Genomic DNA, 20,584 nt, shown 5'->3' on the forward strand with positions numbered 1-20,584 from the left:
TGCTAAACAACTACTCACACAATGTCCCCAACAAGGAGTTAACAGTTAGACGCTGGCTTGGTGATGACATAGGCTGCCCATCATGGAGTAGCCTTCAGCCCTGAAATATATATAAACTGAACTTACAAACCAATGTCTAAAAGTCCTCTGACTTACTAATTCTCTTTTTGTTGAAAAAAAAAGACAGTTGATAAAGATTGCTTTGACACATAGTCAGATTCTACTTTCATGTGTGATGTATGTGGCAAGAATGCCTCTCAAGAATAGGGCATAATAACCACAGCAAGAATGGCTCCTAAAGATGAGCCAAAATCAATTTATGACTGAAGGCAACCAATGAAGAAAAAAATGAAATTTGTAACCAATATTATATTTTAAGCTCTGATTTGATCAAAATTATTAACAGAAGTATTTTGGTCTTTAACTCATTGTTTCTGATTTTGTTATCCATCATTGTAGTTCTCAGCAAAAACACATTTCAATTAGAATAATAAATTAAAAAAAAGAAAAATGAAACAAATTCAAACCATGTCTAGTTCATGAGCTTAGGGCATATTTTATTTTTACAAAGGAGATTTAACATCTTATCTTCTTCTTATCATTAACAACCATCAGGGTTGGCCTAAGGCAAAGGCAAACTAGGCCTAGGGTCTCCAATTGGTGGGGTTCCAACATAGGACTCTGAAAAATTGTTTTTTTAATGAAGATATGTCGATAATTGTCCTCAATGTTATTAATGTTTTAATAAATTGCGTAATTTTTTTTTCACATATTATTTTTTTGTTTTATTTGGGCCAACAAATTCACTATGCCTAGGGTCTCCAATTGCCTCATGGTTGCTATTATTAATGACTGGTTTTCATTAAAAAAGAAAGAAGCAAAAACTTGGCTTATTTTAAAACTTTTTGTATGAGTCCATAAGATGTGCAAACAAGTTAATTTTGGATGTAATAATCTTCAATTCTGAAGGAACATTGAAAACATACACAACAAACAAGCTGAAACATTGACTTTCCTGGCTGTCTCTAAAAACTAAGTAGGTTTTAAATTTTTCAAAGTTCTATTTAGATTTTGAAAATAAAAAACTTACACTTGACAAATGTCCAGAACCTTGTTCTCCATTAAATGCCCAGCAAAAGTCAAATAAAAGAGATGAGTTAACTCTTGGTGAATGTCTGATATAACAGAGTTGTCTAACATGCTGGCTGAGAAGAAATGACCCACAGCAAACAGTAAGCAGAAAATTTCACCCAAATGTGACCCAGATGTGGATTTGTGCCTCTGAAAAAAAGAATTTATACATTGAAATAACTCAAATTCAACAACATTCTCCTCACTTCTTACCTAACTATATAATGTTCACTGTATATCCTAAACACTTTAATTACATGTAGGCAAATATTAACTTGTGACAAATTTGTTTTTATTAAGCATTAACATTTTTAACACTGTCTGTCTTATTCACTGCAATCTATACAATGAGAAACTCAACTAATTACAATTCAACAACAGAAGCAAAGTTGGGAGTTTGGGTTCAAATCCTGATGAAGACTGGGATATTAACTTTCATTATCTTTAGGGCACCTCTTAGTCCACCCAGCTCAAATGGGTACCTGACATTAGTTGTGGATAAGGGACATTGGTCAATGTGCTGGCCACATGACCACCTTGTTAACTGTGGGCAACAGAAACAGATGACCTGCAAGGGATGGCAGCAAGCAGAGCTAAGAAGAAGTTTTGGTGATATGCATTGGGGGGGGGGGGGAAGAGAGGAGGGGGGATTGTACTTTTTAAAAATCTATAATCATTAGTTATTAAGAGTTACAAGCAAAGTAATCCTTCTTACAAAAAGTTGTCAGCTTCATAAAGGAGGAATTGTCTTTTTTTTATGTTACTTGCATACTTAGAATGAGAACAATACACTGACCTAGACAAGAATAGTGAAAGAAAGAGGGACAGAAGGAAAAAACAAGAGAGACAAAGAGAGAGGACAATGGAAAATTCAAGCTAAACTAAGCAACAAGACCTAAAAGACAGTGGTCTATGTCTAGCAGAATGGAACAAACTAAATGTTGATGACTAGCGTACTGATTAACTATTGATAAAGATTTTGAAGTTAAACTAAGTCTAACTAGCGTACTGATTAACTATTGATAAAGATTTTGAAGTTAAACTAAGTCTAAACTCTGGAGCTAGCAAAATGTTTTTAACATTTTTGTCCCAAATAATGATCTACAATAAATGTTCAAAATTCAATACATTATTTGCAATAGTGTCTGCATGTATGAATTCAATAATTATGGAACAAAACTAAAACTAAATGAGTTTTTTGCAGTCAAAAGGTAATTCTTTAGCTAAATATGTACATAAAAAAAAAAGAAAAATACAAAAATAATTTGTTAATTAGAAAGTAATTAAACTATTTAGTTTTTATCAATGACTCTGAAAGTTCTGATATAGATTTTGTTTATTTATTATTCATATAGCAGAAGTGAACTTGTCCCCTGCCCTTACTAACAGAGTGGAGGAATCCTCTAGAAACTCTTCCCCTTCGTAATTAGAATCAGGATTTCTTTTGACAACCACTAGGTAACCGTCTTGAGTGATTCTAGCCACTAGGAGATCATCCACACTGGAACAGACACAACATTAAGATTGATCTACTCCATTGTGACATACTGACAAAATGTAAATCACATGTAACTAGACCTTACATATAAATACAATTAAATGGTGAGGATGTCTGCCTGGTTGTGTGATATGTACTTCAGAGTGATCTCAATGCTTCCCACACCAATGCTGCCTGTCAGGTTTAGGATTTATTTGGGTTGTTAACTAGCTGTATACTATTAAGGTCCCGGGGTTCAACCTGACAAGAACATCACTCACACACAGTCGTACATACAGTAAACAACTAGGTGAATAGTTTAAATAACAACAAAAATAAATGAATTTTAATTGTATGAAACATATATGTGTATGTACAATGAGGATGATAAATAGACAATATATATATATTAGATATATATATATATATATATATAATAGGTATATATAAAGATATTATACAATAATTAATTTAAGCACCTTTGCTACTGTTATCAACTTGTCACCCTGGTTTTATGGTCCACCAGACTCTAACCGACGGGCGTCACAAAACTACCAACCTCGGTAATAGTAAAGTTAGACCTCAGATAATCGTCAATTTGACAATGACACTGGCAAGCGACGCCCACAACTCCAACACTGGCACCCTATAAACAAAATAAACACAATACTCTCAACTTCTACACTAAAAATAGAAATAGTGACAACCTCATACAACATACAATAATAGATATCACAAACAAATAACTCACCCTAAACAGGGGTCCCAAAAATCCAACTGAATAATAAGTCCGAGAAACTGGTACAGACAAATAACGTTTTACGGGCCAACACACCGTCCGTTACAACCAAACTCAGAGGGTGAACTGCCTCATGACAAAGAATGACCCATAGATGTCACCGGACTTTGTGACGTAGCAAAACAATTCAAAACAAAAAAAATACAAGACACTCTCGCCCCGTACACGTACTACCAGTAGAGGAAATAAAAAAACAGAGTTAGGAGAAAGAAATAGACACTTGTCTATACTACGCGACACTGCCTTCACAAGAAGGTTTGGGCTAGTCTTCATTTCATCTCATATTATACTGACTACATGTTTGTGTAAACTCTTAAAAATTTCAATACCTCAAACTAGCTAGATCTAACATGGGCTCATTACTTTTTTTTTTATTTAAATACACAAAACTTAATTCTTGGCTAGTGGTCTATGTACTCCTATATGGTTGTAAAAGTTTGACATTTAATGCTGAGGTTGACTGAAAGAAAAATCCAAGTCTTTGAGAGAACAGAACAGAAAAATGCAGGGTATCAAATACCAGGAAAAGAAGAGTGGCTGGCAAAAATGAGGAGCTCCTCAATACTGTGAAGAGATGAAAGCTGATGAACTGGTTTGGTCATATTGTAAGACATAACTCATTGCCTAAAATCATTCTTCAAGGTACAGTGGAGGGAACATGAAGAAAGGGTCAATCTGGCTGGATAACATAAAATAATGGATCTTAATATCCTGCTAAGAACACCTGCTGATGAGGTAAAGTGGAGAGATTTGGTTATGTGAACTGTCACAGTACTCCTAGACCAAAAGTCAAGGGACAAATGAAACGATGTGATAGAGAAAAATGAATGACAAGATTAAAGCATAAATAGAACAAATAAACAACTAGATTAACACATTAATAGTAACTACCAATACGTCTATAAATAACAAGAAACAGGATCAGTTACTGATAATACTTTAGACACTGTACCTCCAAATACTTTCAGTCATGTAATAGACCAATGGGAAATGAGCTAATGTATCCAGGAACAAACAAAGCGTCAGGCCTGAAACATTTAAAAAAACAAAAGGCTATTATTAAAATATTCACTTTATTAAAAAAAATGCTTAAAAATTTTGATAGACAATACTAATGCAAGATATTTCTTTATAAAGCCATACTAGTAAAAACAACTAAAAATGAAAAGATGTGACACGAAAAAAAAAACTACTATATTTTGTGCAGAAAACTACGCCATAGGACGATCCAAAGCCCAGCTGCGAAAGGAGGAAGTTTGGGCATAGGGAAAAACCTTTAGCTTCAGTAATAACAAATGGCAAATCAACAGAGGTCACAGACCAAGAAGAAGATGGACCTCCAACTTGAAGGTTTAAGATGGTCAAGACATGGGAGGGGGAGGCAGTGGCTGAATAGTTAAGTGCTTAGCTTCAAAACCTGGGGATCCTGGGTTTGAAACTCAGAGAAGACTAGGATTTCTAGTTCAGGATTTTTAAGCACCCCAGAATCCACCCACTCTAATGGGTACCTGAATTTAGTTGGGGAAAGTAAAGGTGGTTGGTAATTGTGCTAGCCATATGACACCTTTCTTATTAATTGTTGGCCAAAGAAACAGATGACCTTAACATCATATGCATCAAGGTCTGAAATGGGAACTTTACCTATCTTTTTAAGACATGAGAGCAGTTGGAGAGACTCGCCCAGAACTGAGACTCCTAGGGGAAGCTGGTTGGTAGCCTATGCCACAGACAAGACAACAGGCAGAGATGAGATGATGAGACCTAGGAATTTTTGTTATTTCATTGCCTATACTTATAAAAATATTTTATTATACTTACTGGTCTTCAAGTAACACAACTATTGGACTGAAAGCATATGGGTCAATGGAAGAAGATCACAAGGGAATGAAGTTGAATATTCCTCCTGAAGCATGCTCTGCCAAGAGTTTAACTAACTGGTTATGTCACCTGGTGGCATTCTTGTAAGCACAATGTGGACAGACCTGACAAATAAAACACAATGATTGTATAACAAAAGTACATTATAACATTGATGTGTAAGTTGTTCAGAAACTGAACTTTATATGTAGTGTAGACCAAAGTTACTGCCCTTTGATAAGTTCAATTTTTTTTTCAATCAAGAATTCAACATTGTTATCCAAAAACATCACAGAGATAGATGAACCAGTATATGACACATTGTTAGCAGGAAAAACATGTTTTGTTATTTTACAGTATTTTTTTAGACCTACTATTATTTGACATATTATTTATATTTGCATTCTTATTGTACTATCTTATGCCCTACAAAATCCAGAATTTCTCTATCTTTATTAGACAGAGGTTTGTTAGAGTATGCATTCTAATACATCCTAATTATCTTGGCCATAAAGTATGTTGTGAGAGACATAAGGTTATATTATAAGTGTGCTTAGAAAAATTGAAGCTTTCGTCAGAGTATTAATTTTATATGACAGAGTTGTTAGCCCTGCGCACAACCGTCTGGGGGAGTGAGCCTTTTGCCTCTATCAATAGCTGCCTTTTATTTTTGTGTAAGCTGCTCTAACCCTTTGTAGATCCCTCCACATCCTGCAAGGCAGCAAGTTTTATTTTGCTTCACCAAGGGTATGTTATATTATGAGAGTGCTAAGAAAAATTGAATTTTTCAAAATAACAACTAAGATCTAAGTTTACCTTTCCCAATTTCCCCATTCTAAGCAGCACAAAGATCTTGGTTCTAGCCTATGTGAAAGTTTGTTTTGCCAAAACCTGATGACATTGTCATGGGGGGATGTCAATTGTTAATCTGAAAAAAAATATTAAAAATATATATATATAAATATGAAAATAGAGACTTTATTGTACAGATGTCTTTGTTGGAATGAAAAATGTGGAATGCGGAATATACACGCATTAATTGTCTGTCATCATTTGGTCATTACAACAATGAAATAAAGAAGGCTACATTTAGACACCATATTTCAAGTTGCTAAGAACTTATTGTATTTGCCTATGATTTTATCTACTGTGACATAATCTAACCCTTAGTCCCAGCTGTTTCATGTCTTTGAAAAATGTTTGTTGTGAGTTGGCCAAAGACTAGTGATGCTCAGTTTCCATCATCATCATCACTCCTTTGAGTTCCTCATGGAACATAGGGCCTCGACAAAAACATGCCACTCTCCACAGTCTCTTGCTAGTTTTTTAATGGTTTCCCAGCTCTTACCGGTCTTCTCTGCTTCTTCAAGTACACTGCGTCGCCATGTTCTTTTTGGTCTTCCTCTGAGTCTTGTTCCCTGGGGGTTCCACTCTAAGGCCTGCCTAGCTCTGTTGCTGGTATCTTTTCTAAGGGTGTGACCAATCCATCTCCACTTCCTCTCTAAAATTGGCACTTCTATATTTTTCTGTCCACTCATCTCCCACAGTTTGGTGTTTTCTACTTTGTCATACCAGTGTATTTTTTAGGATATTTCTCAGGCATCTGTTGATGAAGGTCTGTATTTTTTTTTTGTTGTGGCTTCAGTTGTTCTCCATGTTTCAGAACCATACAGTAGGACAGCCTTGACATTAAAGTTAAAGATTCTTAGTTTAGTCTTGTTTGAGATGTGAGATTTCCAGGTTGGTTTTAGCTGTGTAAATGTCTGACGCGCTAGATGCACACCTGATGCACATACCTTGCCGTGGTGTGACAGCTTGAGTGCCTCAATGACCCTCAGAGCTATACCGGCGGGAGCTCATCACTCCTGGCAGGTACTACCAAGCCGGACAGGTCTGTTAGGAAAGAGGCCAGACAAAAGGTGCATCCCCCTTCCCGGGACACAGGGATTGTTTGATAGGCTAACAACCTGTCCATTGAAAAAATAGTGTAATAGAAACCAGAACAAAAACACAAACACTAAACACTGTCAGAGGCGAAAGTAGAGCTCCACAAAGGAGACTTATGAAGCTATGCAGGGAAAGTCGAACGAATCCTGTGAGGCCGACCACTCTACTTAAACCAATGAAAAAGAAACACTTCCTTATTCAGAAGGCAGCATTTAACTTGGGAACATGGAATGTCCGTACTTTACTAGAACCAGGTAGATGTGCACAAATTGCAAAGGAAATGGCCAACTACAAACTACAGATCCTGGGAATGAGTGAAGTTCGATGGAACACATTCGGTGAAACAAGACTGCAATCAGGAGAAACCCTTCTCTTCTCTGGAAAGGAAAAAGAAGATGACTTACATGAAAATGGTGTAGCACTACTACTAAACAAGGAAGCTTTCAAAAGTCTCAGTTTCAGAACGAATAATTAGAGCAAAATTTTTGTCTAAGTTCAAAAATGTTCATATCATTATGTGCTATGCTCCCACCAACCTTGCAAGTGATACCGACAAAAATACATTTTATGACCAACTGCAAAGTATAGTTGACAAAATACCTACAAGAGATGTTTTGATCCTCATGGGAGACTTAAATGCCAAAGTGGGAAGTGACACAGAGAGAGAGAGAGAAAAGTATGGGCACCCTGGGACTTGGCATCATAAATGAAAATGGAGAAATGTTTGCAGACTTCTTCACATTTAATGAATTAGTGATAGGAGGCAGCATTTTCCCCCACAAAAAATGCCACAAAGTGACATGGGTTTCACCAGACAATAAAACAGAAAATCAAATCGACCACGTTACCATACGGCGGAACTGGAGAAGCACATTACTAGACTTTACCGCTTAGCCACCGTGCCTTCAGCTGAGGCTTGTGGGAAGTTTTTTGTGTTAGGGTGAATAGATTGTGCAGGTTTTCCCTTATAACCCTCCACATCATACTGTGGAAGTCATGACCACCTGCAACCCTGCCATATCCTAGAGGCCTCTGAAGTTTTGTGGGAGAAAGACGAAAAAAAACCTGCATGTCATTTGCCAACATAACCCATGATTAAAGATTACTTACCTCAAGCCTTTCTTTATCATGTGGTAGTCTAACTATTCATTTGTGTTTGTTTTGTTATAAGTTCTATGCCATGAGAATCAAAGCAAAATAGCTGACAAAATTAAACTATTTTGTTATTCAATTTTAAAAAATTTAGCCACATATCTCTTTGCAAGTTGATATGATTCAATCTTCTGTAAAATGACTCCCAAGCTGAGGTTACCTCATCAAATCTGTAGTAGTTTTGTTATTTTATAAGAGGCTTAAAGTACAACTCTTTTAAAGTGCTATTAATGGTCCTATATTTAAGCAATGGCCTCACCTCTAAGTTAGGATTACCATAAAACTCATTCAGGAAGTCTATCAGGCTGTCAAGAGATAATGTTGTAGAACAGACAATCACATGCTTCTTGATCTTAGATAGACCCAAACTGTAGTCTCCACCACAGTTAACTCTTTCCTCCATGTATGTGGCTAAGATTCCTTGAATCTAGAATGGATTTATAACAATGAACCAGTTAGAAGAAATGAGTTAAAATGTTTGAGTTCCATTGGAATGTTTGTAGTAAAGTAAAGTATCCCTTTACTTAGCTAGATTGGGAGACTTGAGTATGATTACATGGCTAGGTATAAAAACAAAGGCCAGGATAATGGTTAGAATCATAAAGAGTTGGCCCAGCCAAATGTCAGGGGAAAATTCTCCATATCCAACAGTGGAGAACATGACAACAACAAAACAGAAAGACTCAAAAATTGTGAAGTTTGTGCTGCTGCTTCCTCTCTGAATGTGTTGAATAGTGCAGTATACTTAAGGGAAGGAAATCAAGGAGAAAACTTGAAGTTAACTCAAGTGTCAACTTATTTATATTTATGTTTATTACTGACAGAAAATAAGGCAAACTATTGACTCTAGAAACTGGGTCAGAGAATACATGGTCACTTAATTTTAACTAATCATATATTCAAATAAACTCATGTAACTCTATCAAAAACTAAATTTATAGTGCAATTTCTAGGCTATATTTTACATTCTGTAGCACTATATGGCTATACAGTACATATATTTCACAGTATACAGCACAATACCTAGGCTATATCTAGGCTACAAAGCACAATAATTAAATATTAGTATATAAATCTATATATAAAAAATATATATATATATATCTATTGAATTAGATACTAGTAATGCAGATGAATGCCTGCCTGTTCATGTGGTCATTGATCATGCTGTTTGTTGCTTTTACATGTTTCTGATATTCCTTCAGATTTGAAAATTTATTACATCCTAACACAAACCTCCTAAGAATTGCAAGAGATGATGACAGGGGATAGTGAATTCTCGAGTGAAGCAGTATGAGTCCAGAATAGATAGAGAGTTTAGTATGGCAGTACAGCAATTTAGAGTTTAGTAAAGCATTTTTAGCCAGTGTATCCTGTAGCCAATTGTGTAGTATTGGATGTGATTTGTTTGTTATTAAGAACCACATTATTTTGGAACTCTTGTTGTCAAGTTCTTGAGTTGGATGTGTTGTGTTGATCTGTGTTTTACAGAAGGCCTGTTGGAGAGAATCATTACAATATATAAAACCAAACAAATAAATTTATTTCCAAAAAATATTGAGAGAGGATTTGTTTTTCAGTAGCCTCACATGCTAAATAAAAAAACAAGTGATGTTGACAAACAGTAGCACGGTCTGCTAAAGTAATGTCACTGACATAGTTTGGTTTGTTAGGTGGAGATCATTCTGCCAGAAAATTATTGTGTTATTTCATTAGTGTGATGGTCTGGAGAATCAAAGGGAACCTTATGATACTTTTATTTTTTTTAAGACAAGATCATTGTCTCAGAATGTATTGGAAAAAATGAACTAATTGGTTCATTATTAAGAGTTGCAGACACAGGAGAATAATAATAAAACTTCCTTTGCTAAGCAGATCTTAAAATAGCCTATTGGCTGAAATAAAAGGAATGACTAGCAGCAGGCTACAAGCATTTTATAGCACCCAGCACATACTTAGAAGCAAAAGTAAAGTGTATATCAATGAAAAGAAAAAAAAAGTATATATAAACATCATAAGACCAGTAGCCATGTATGCAAGTGAGACCTGGGCACTGACAAAAACTACAGAAACTCTGCTAAATACTTGGAGATAACAAATCCTTAGAAAAATATATAAAAAAGATCAGATTACATTGGGAAGATTTGCCCAAAAGAATGTCAGAGAACAGAGGAGCGAAAAAAGTATACCAACAAAAAACAAAGGGCAGAACATAAATAAAATGGATTGAAGATATAGCGACAGATCTACAACAACTTAGAGTTTCGGCATAGAGATAAAAAGCTAAAGAGAGCTCTGAATGGAAAGATTTTACTCTAAACTACATACTAAATTTAAAGCAATGATATTTTAAGAATATTATAGACTCATAATTCTTGTTCTTGAAAAGCATACTCTCTGAAGAAGCTGAAAGGAGAAGGTGACAACAACAAAGACAGTTGACAGCCATTCTCTGATTCTGAGACTAAGAATAAGACTACTTAAGTTAAAGATCTCTAGAGATAGATTCAAGTCATATCAAAGTTATCATAGTAATCTTTATTGTTAAAGATCTAGATTGATTCAAGTCATATCAAAGAATTCTTAGTAATCTTAACTGTTATAGATGTAGTTAGATCTAGATGTCTTTATGAATCATATTATTGTCACATTGACTATCATGAATACTGTTGCAGGCATTTCACAGCAATGAGTTTATTCAGACTCTATTGACTAGATCTATAGGATATAGATGTAGTGATAAACCTAGTTATCAGGACATCATATATGTGATAACATAATGTGATCATCATATAGATTATACATAATGTCATAAATCGTACAGACTTAGTCATAGGTCAGACTAAATTTCTAGATGCATTAAGATTCTACATCATGCAACAATACAGCATTACACTTTACAGGCAGCACTTTCACTTTCTTACTAAGTGTTATTGTAATACTAGAATACCTAGATCTAGTACTAAGTAGTAGGGACCACATTGATCTAGATTTCTATATATATAGAATATAGACTTATAGATTCTATCTAGATCTATATCATAGACTAGTGTTGGCATGGGTGTGTGAGTTACTGTGAGACTGAACTCTTAATCTGTGACTGTGACTCACTGTAAACTGTAAAAAGTGTTACTCACTGATGTCAGTGTCGTCAGTGATGAGTGTGAGTAAGAGACTGTCTCTGACTCTTAACTTAACTCAGACTGTCACTGTAAGTCACTGTAGTTACTATAGTAGTTTATTTATTTCGGACATTACATGAATTCGGACATTCGCTGTTTTTTGTGGTCATTAAATAATTATTTTAATATGTATTATAAAACTAGTGCACTGTATAATGTGCTAGTCCATTTTCCAATGATTCTGACCCAATTTCCTTCCATTTAGCTGTCTTTTTATGTAAGAAAAACGAATTTCAAATTTGTTAGTCAGGTTGTTGTTTTTTCCTATGTTACCCAGATGACTTTACCTCTTCCTAGAGTTAAGACTATATTTTTTGATTGGCTAAGTCTATACTAATGAGCCCGGCAATATTTATTCTGTTTTTGGAGCTAATTTATTTGATTCATAAGCCAAGTTTTCTAATTCCATACCAAAAAAAAATTAATACGGTGTCCAAATTAAATTACTATTTTCTTACCAAAATTTATTTCGGACAGCCAGTTTTGGACATCAATAAAAATAATTTTATATTATATTTGTTCGTTTGTTGTTGTTTTTTTTTAATAGAGAATCAATGGGCAAATGTTTGGAGTGAGCTTGGTACATTGAATGAAGTTAAATGCTTAGATCTAGACCAGTGGTTCCCAAACTTTTTCTCTCGTAGACCCCTTGCCTTGTTTTCTGGTTTTCGGTAGACCCCCGGTATAACTTACAAATTTTTTCAAATTTAACAACATTGTTTTACAACTAATTTCTATCTGTAGTGAGTTGAAAAGTGAAAAAGTAATTTAAAGCTACATATTAAATTATAGAGATCTATCTTTTTTTTTATTGATAAAATTCAAATTGAAACCAATTAAAATAAAAATTAATATGTACTGCAGGAATCACCAAACAAACTGGAAATGTCTTTTAGCAGGTTTATCATCCGTTGCTACAGATGTGTTTCAAACAGGAATTTGTTGTTCAATGAAGTAGTGCTTCAAACATTAAATATTAATTATTTAATAAAGTTTTCGCAAAGAGCAGTTTCTGGCGTATTTCTTGATCTTTCAAGTGTTGCTCATATATTGAGTCTGCAAACATGTTATCACTATCAGGAGAAGGGGCGAAGCCAGTAAGCGTCAAGCATGAAGGGCTCATTAGCCTTGGCTGCAGGGGTGCCACCCATGAGACCAAGTAAACCCTGAAACCCGAATTTCCAAATTTTACAAACCCTGAAATCATAAACCCTAAACTTTACCAACCCTGAAACGTACGGCATATACAATTTAAGCACCAAAATTTTACGAAAGAAGAACAGTATTAAATTACTACCTAGATCTATATCATAATATGCCCCCCATGTTTTAAATATGTAATTAGTAAGCCTATAATTATAATAAATAGAGCTTGTGTGTATTTATTGATAAAGCTTGTAATACAAGTTAACAGGATTTAGTACAATTTTATATTAACAATGTTTGTACACCCCCCCCCCCAAACACAGTTATTTTAAATGATGTTTCTCTCTTTAACATTTTTTCCCTCATTATTCATTTGAAGCAGCCTACTTTAAACTTTAATCAACATTGATCAAACTGATTCCATCAATGTACATGCATGGACCTGTAAATCTATTGTAACAAGATCAAATTGATTTGAGATTTAGTCCAGATTTACTCCAAAATGAACATTTAGATTTAGTTTCTAATATTTAAATGTAGACCTAGATGGCTAGAATGTGCTGGACTGCTTATACATAATTATAATTTATTTGTATAAATCAAGATCTATTGACCAATCGAAAGCGAAATGCAAAGTGAAAGTCTCGCGAATCACGAGATATGAGACGGGTCGATTTTGTTTAAAAATGGCGGCTCGCGCGATCGGAACTAACAAACTAAAATTAACGGGACAAAATGACCAGAAATTTCGAAAAAATCTAAATCAACTAAAACCCTGGATTTTAACAAAATTGTAGAAGGCAAACCCGGAGGGGGGAAAATCGGACCCCTCAAAACCCGGATTTCCGGGTTATTCCGGAAAAGTGGCACCCCTGCTTGGCTGGCTACCCACCTAGCCGAAGTAAAACTGAATTCAAAACTCTCCTGCCTTGCAACTAAATTCAAACATGGGAAAGGTTTTGTGGGTCAATCCTGAGTAAAAAAAAAGAAAGGAGCCGGCGACTCTAATGCAGTTTTCAACACACATCACTACACCCTGTCATAGCCTGTGACACCGCTGATCCCAAACTGTATATATGTCGTTTGCAAATAATAATAAGCTTTTAATTTTATAACTCATGCCACTGACATGTCCTTGAACTGTAGTGTTGCTTAAAGCAGTTCTTTTAATAATACCAGGTGTAGGTTTGTGTGAAACAGTGTTTACAACTACATGGCTGGTAAAATCAATGTTTTACCTTTAATGTTTTATGTGTTTTGTCATAAAAAAGTGAAGTTTCCCTTTCAGATCTTGTGATGGTGTTAAGATTATCTGTTTCTTTGGCCAACGGTTAACGAGCATGGTGTCATGTGGCCAGCACAACGACCAACCGCCTTTACTTTTCCTAACATAAGTCAGGTACCCATTAGAGTTGGGTGGGCTCAGGGGAGCCTTAAAAATCATGAAATTAAAAATTCACAGAGATTCGAATCCAGGAGCCCAGGTTCAGTAGCCAAGCGCCTATTTTGCTATAAGTAAACAGATAGTGTAAGACACCCACAAACCATGATCTTCTCTATATGATGTCGAAGAGATTTTGTGGGTCTAAGGTTTTTCTAATTTTTTTTGTCAGGGTGACATTGTCTCAGTTGATTCTCAAGCGTAATTAGTTTAATATCGCCATAAAAAGGCAATTGGCATGTTTGATAAGGAAGGAATGAACAATTTTAAATAATCAACGCTATACAGTTTACATTTCTTTTTGCTAAACATTACTTACATGTAGACACAATTAAGTTATTTAAATAATTATTGAAATTAAATACAACAATTTTTCGTTTGAATAGCAGGATAAATATTTAAAGGATTAACTTATGCACACATTATATGTTAGTGTGAAGAATTAAATTAATAGGATGTAAATATTAAAGTCACAACGTGCTTAAATGAAATCTATTATCATAGACCCCCGTGGACATCTCATAGACCCCCAATTTGTTTTTTCACTTTCGTAGACCCCTTGGAAGTCTTCGTAGACCCCTGGGGGTCTATATAGACCACTTTGGGAATCACTGATCTAGACCTACTAGATAGATCTAGATTTATATAGAGAGAATATAGAGGATTCAGTTAGGCCTACTATACTACAAAAGATCATCTGTATTAGAAATTTATTAAATTAATAAACAAAAAAAACATAAACATTCAACACACATCTAATCATGCAAAACCCCAAACATTCAACACACATAAAATAAACAAACATAAAATAAGTCTAAAAGTCGGTGCAGAAATCACTATTCCAGTGACCTAATTTTGGTAGAATAAGTGTGTTCATATTTTTATTTTTTGTGTTCGTATTTATGCATAGTTTGAAAACATCATAATGATTTCATGTGAGGGGCTATGCCTGGGGATCTTAAAATTTAGTTAATGTTAATATAGAATTAAAATCTGAGTTTATTGATGCCTAAATATAGAGACTGTCAGAAATAAATTATGGTGTCCGGAATCAAATAATATGGGTCAAATGTGTCCGAATTAAATGAAAACACATGGCCTCTTTGACCTTAAATATAATAACAAATATAGGTTAGGGGAACAAATATAAGTAGTCATCCTTATTCTCCTTTAAGTTTAAGTAAAGAAGATTTTGATACGTCATTTTCTTTTCTATCATATTCTATGTCAAACCATTGGCCATTGTAAAATAATGCGCTGTCAAAGTTAAACTTTCAAATTTGGGCCTATAGGTGTCCGAATAGCATAGCATAAACTACTCTAGTAACTTACAACTTTTGAACTTATATTGAACTTACACTCATTACAGTTACACTGACTTACACTGTACCACTCGCGGCTGAGTGAGTGTCACAGTGTCAGTGTACCTGGGCTGTGGTCTTCATCGCCATCGATTTATAAATGTATGAAATTTATGAATAATTCAGAAAATACTAGAGTAGATTCTAGATCTAGTAACTATAAAGATCTAGATTACCGTGATGAAATATCTAGCGTCTATATACCAGACTGTAAATTAAAGTCTAATAGTCAATAGAGCTAGCTAGTCATGTTAGTTTCAGACGTCAATAATAAAAACGTGTTGCGGAAGTCATCTTTTTTTCTAATTCGTATTTATAGATCTAATGGGGGCATCCATTGTCTTCTAAGACATGGGGAGCCATCATTTATAATTTTAAGTCCTCACTTTCTGGTCTTCGATTTTTCTTTTTTAAACTTTAAATGCTCTAAATTTTAGATGATCTCGAATTAAGTAATTTTAGATCGATCTAAATAAGAAGGAATACTATCAAAACAAATATAGATCAATTGTCATTCATTGTTTGAATGGCTGCCTGGTCGTGAATGGCTGCCTGGTCGAGGATGGCTGCCAGGTCGTGCGGTTTGCACGCTGGACTGTCGTTCAGATTCATCGAGGGTCCCGGGTTCAAACCCTGCAAGTTCCCATCCCCCGTCGTCCTGCGGGAGGTTTGGACTAGGAATTAATTATCTTCAACTCCTGAAGGAACACCCGAAACATATAAAACATTTTACGAATGTAGAATGTGTGTACGTTGTTAACTTCCCCACCTCTTAACATGTTCAGATGATTCATTTAATTGAACAAGCCATTGTGATAGCTAAGATCTAGATATAGATCTAAAATCTAATTTAAAAAATTAAAAAAAAAACAGAAATTTAAGTTTGTAGTGTACTTGTTGCTTTTCTGAATAGGTTTTTGAATGATCTTACTCCTATCCAGCAATGCAAATAACCTGGAACAAAAAGGTCTTTCAGAAGTACTGGATACACTATCTGGACACGAATAGGAACAAGAAAAAGGCAAAATATAGAAATACTTGAAAAAAAAAAAACTTTTATAGGAGGAAGAACTCCACCTTCGCAACAATAAATTTCAATATTGTAGAAGCTATTTTAATTTTTCCATATCAAAATAATTGATAACCAATATATAATGGACCTCATTCACGAATCGTAAACAAACAACATTTAGCCACGTGGTTTTCTATCTCTTCTATATAATTAACGATCTCGTGTTTAATTCATGTTGGTTGCCACGTGACAGTTTTTTTCCGTTGTTTTATCAATAAAATCACGTGACTAAATGTTGTTTGTTTACAATTGGTTAACTTTTAATTGATTCATGTTTTTTTAGGTACAAAAAAAATTAATCTTTAAAGTTTCAACTTGATCCGAAAATAGATGTGGGAGAAATAACGTGTACAATTATCTATGGGGACGAAACCCTACATATTTAGCATATCCGTGACTGTTAAATGATTAATTTCCTTTGTTGGCATTAAACAAAATATTTAATTACCAGTACTTAAAAATTGATTAATTGGTTAATTTTTTTTGTTATCGATTCATGTATTTACTTCACCGAGGAATAATTGTGCAAAATTTAAGCATGATCCAAGAATGGGTATGGGAGAAATAACGTGTTAAAACTTTAGACCAGACAGAGTGAGTTGATCTAAGCTGTGTAAAGACAGGTTGATTGTGTAAGTGATCTCCCAATTTAAAGTTTTGTTTTTTCAAGTTTCGTACACTTATTTTGAAATGAAGATAATTCATTCCAGACCGAACCTCGTGCGTGACGTCAGGGGATGACGTCATTGACGACTAGCATTAAAACGCATATCACTCGAACAGGCGGCCACACATTTTTTTTACTAAGCGTATATCAACTCTCTCTGTCTGTCTGGTAAAAAGTTTGTACAGTTTTTTTCTAAAAGTATTTTTTTATATTTTCTTTTTCATATACTAATTTTTAAGAGGGGAGGGTATTTCAAGTCACTGTCCACTGAGAGCAAACCTAGATAAAAGTCGGCGCTATTGCATGAGCAACTAAACGTGTGTCACAAACAGTGTTTCACAAACTGTTTCCTTAAAGCAGGGGTCTCAAACACGTGGCCCGCGGGCCACAAGTGGCCCCGCGAAACTATTTTGTGTGGCCCGCGGACACTTCCGCAAATTAAAAAAAAAAAAATAGATAAAATTTACAATGACCACATATCAGCCGTGAAATGATTTACAACTCCACAAATCAGTAAATGAGGTGTCACTGTCTCCCAACGACCGCTTAGGCTTTCAGAAGAAACTGGGTGAACGGTGGCCTGATTCTAACCGCTGGCCGCTAGCGAGTCAGCGACAAATGTTCAACAGCAACTGATTGCCGCTGCAAAAGACTTTGTAGCATATTCCATTGCACTGGACGAGTCTACTGGTGTAACAGACACCGCATACTGTGCAGTATTTATTCGTGGGGTCGACGAAAACTTGAACATTGTTGAAGAGCTATTGGACTTACTAGTAATGAAAGGAACGACGACTGGACGCGACGTGTTTCAAGATTTGGAAGCTTGTATTGACAGGTGTGTGGGCTACCGTGAGAAAAACTTGTTTCAGTGGCTACGGACGGTGCACCAGCAATGTGTTCAGAGAAGGTTGGTGTTGTTGGATTAATTGTAGAGAAACGGAATCAGCTCAGCTTGGCGGGACCTTTTGCAGCCATACATTGCATTCAGCACCAAGAAGCACTCTGTGGCAAAAGTCTACAAATGAAGAACGTGATGGATGTTGTCGTAAAGACGGTGAACTTCATACGTGCACGGGGTCTCAACCACAGACAGTTTGTGTCATGTCTAGCTGATTTAGAAACGGAATACGGAGAGTTGCTGTATCGCAGTTGACGTGAAAAACGTTCCAGAGGAAGTCCAGATGGATCTACTGGACCTGCAGTGTGACACTGTTCTGAAGCAAAAATACGCTGATGTTGGCGTTCCACATTTTCTACCAGTTTCTTCCCAGAGAGAAGCTTCCAAACTTATTCTGCGCAGCTGCTAGAATGTTTGGGAGTACGTACGTTTGCGAACAGTTTTTCTCCAGAATAAAGATCAACAAAACAGCATTACGATCAAGACTGACTGATGAGCATCTGAGAGCAACCTTGCGGCTTGCCACTACACGCGACTGCATGCCTAACGTCGATGGTCTGGTCTCTGCCAAATGCTCTCAGATGAGTGGACAGAAACATGAGTGACGAGCTAACTGCAGTTGGCCTAGTAATTATAATTTTTTTTTTGGGGGGGGGGGGGGAATACAGTTTCTGCTTTTTTATTAGTGACAGACACAACGTCAACTTATTTTAGTAATCTAAACTGCCTGTGCATGTTATAAACTACACTAAATGTAATTATTAATTATAAAAACTTTATTTTAGCATTTAACTGCAGTGTTCGTAAAATTTAATGGAAAAACATACTCTTTTCGTGGTGCGGCCCGCTGACTGGTTGTTACTTCCCACTGCGGCCCACATGCTGATATGAGTTTGAGACCCCTGCCTTAAAGGAACACTTCGCACGTACTGAGTATTTAGCTGAGCACTTCGCTTATTTTTTCTATTCATGTGGTGGCCTTGTTATGGTGTGTTTGTGTGTGTCTGTGTATTTATATGGTGATGGTGGGGAGAGGTTAGCGGTTGTGAATGATGCAATATAGGTGGCATTGACGTCACTTGGTCTTAGTTAGGACAGACGACTCCAGAACGGAAGACTGAACGGTTGATTTATTGTAGTGAGTTAGATTTTGTTAAGAAATATGAATTATTACTTAAGGCTAATACATCTATTTCATTAATCACAAGTTGATTTTGTTTATATTATAATTAAAATGTTATTTAGTTTGTTCACAAAAGGAAGTTATTTAAGTTATTTGAAGTTTTTAAGTTAAGATGCATTACGCCTAACAACGGTTTAGTTGTCTTCCAGCAGTCTGGTGCTTCAAGTCAACGACCGGTAACAACCGTGACTTTCGTGATATATCGAAGGCGCCGTAACAACAGGCCTACTAGTTAATTATTCTAGTAGTCCGCGGAACACCTATTCAGACCTCGCGGAACCCTACATTTCTGCGGAACACAGTTTCGGAAACACTAATCTAGAGAATGCTGACCACGTCCTTCAAAGCTGCCAACTTAATCAAGATGTCAAACAAGTTCATTCAGAATATTCAGATTATGTTATGTTTTCCCTTTTTCTTATTCCGAGTTCAGAATTTCAAATCGTGTATTTAATTTATGTGACATCAGTATATGTGAATATTAGAATATGTCAATATGCGTCCTTTGTTTGGGTTGGCTGCCTAGGCGTGTGGTATGCACACTCGACTGTCATTCGAGAGGTCCCATTGGTCCTTGGTTTATACTCTGCCCACTGCCATCCTGCGTTGACCTGCTCGATGTTTGAGCTCGGATAAAATTATCTTCAAATCTGAAAGAACATACGAACGTAAAACATTTTGCAAACCTTTAACTGAAGAAAACATGAAGACATTCGAACAGACGCGGCCTCGAGATTTATAGCAAACAAATATTCAGATCTGACTAGAGCAGTCAAATCACGCAATTTATAGACACTTTAGCACAGAAGAATGACAATAAAGTAGCAATAATACATTGAACCATAACTTAAAAATGCAAAAATACAACTCAATAAAAAAGAAATTCAGACACAACGATAAAGGTACATTTCTTATCCTATATACTAGAACAAATTTTTGCAAGTACTTCTTCTCCATAGTGCCATTAGAGCATAAAATAGATTGCCTGAATCAGCCAGGAAAACCAAAAACCTGAGAGTTTAAGTTCCTAATTAACACGCGTGACTAGATTAACAAATGTATTCGATTAGGACGTAATTATCTTTTTGAGAAACGTATGTAATTTATAACATCAGATAAGAAGTATTCTTATAGCAACCCAGTTCATTAGAGTAGAAGTAAACAAGAGATTGTTACGTAAGACTTGAGACTGATTTTGGTACTTTATTATATGGATATTTGTTTAAAAGATGTCCGGCTAAATTAGAGTTAGAATTAGGATTAGATTA

At 35.5% G+C, this 20,584-nt stretch overlaps 1 long non-coding RNA gene across 11 annotated transcripts in view; it reads right to left on the reverse strand.

The window, feature by feature from the left end:
* The window catches only part of LOC129925834 (uncharacterized), a 44,702-nt gene extending 28,915 nt beyond the window's left edge, over positions 1-15,787 (reverse strand). For 8 of the 11 annotated variants that reach the window (XR_008777542.1, XR_008777545.1, XR_008777546.1 and 5 more), the window contains exons 1-8: positions 15,670-15,787; positions 8,623-8,790; positions 6,081-6,192; positions 5,226-5,389; positions 4,360-4,435; positions 3,088-3,254; positions 1,091-1,281; positions 19-100 (exon numbers count right to left, since the gene is read on the reverse strand). This is a non-coding gene — a long non-coding RNA (uncharacterized LOC129925834). Of the gene's footprint in view, positions 1-18; positions 101-1,090; positions 1,282-3,087; positions 3,255-3,359; positions 3,645-4,359; positions 4,436-5,225; positions 5,390-6,080; positions 6,193-7,060; positions 7,212-8,622; positions 8,791-15,669 lie in introns of those variants that run through there. The other 3 variants (XR_008777537.1, XR_008777543.1, XR_008777544.1) reach the window with 3 other exon arrangements.
* Positions 15,788-20,584: the final 4,797 nt, after the last annotated feature.

The sequence above is a fragment of the Biomphalaria glabrata genome, chromosome 4, assembly GCF_947242115.1.
Source record: "Biomphalaria glabrata chromosome 4, xgBioGlab47.1, whole genome shotgun sequence".
Taxonomy (NCBI): domain Eukaryota; kingdom Metazoa; phylum Mollusca; class Gastropoda; family Planorbidae; genus Biomphalaria; species Biomphalaria glabrata.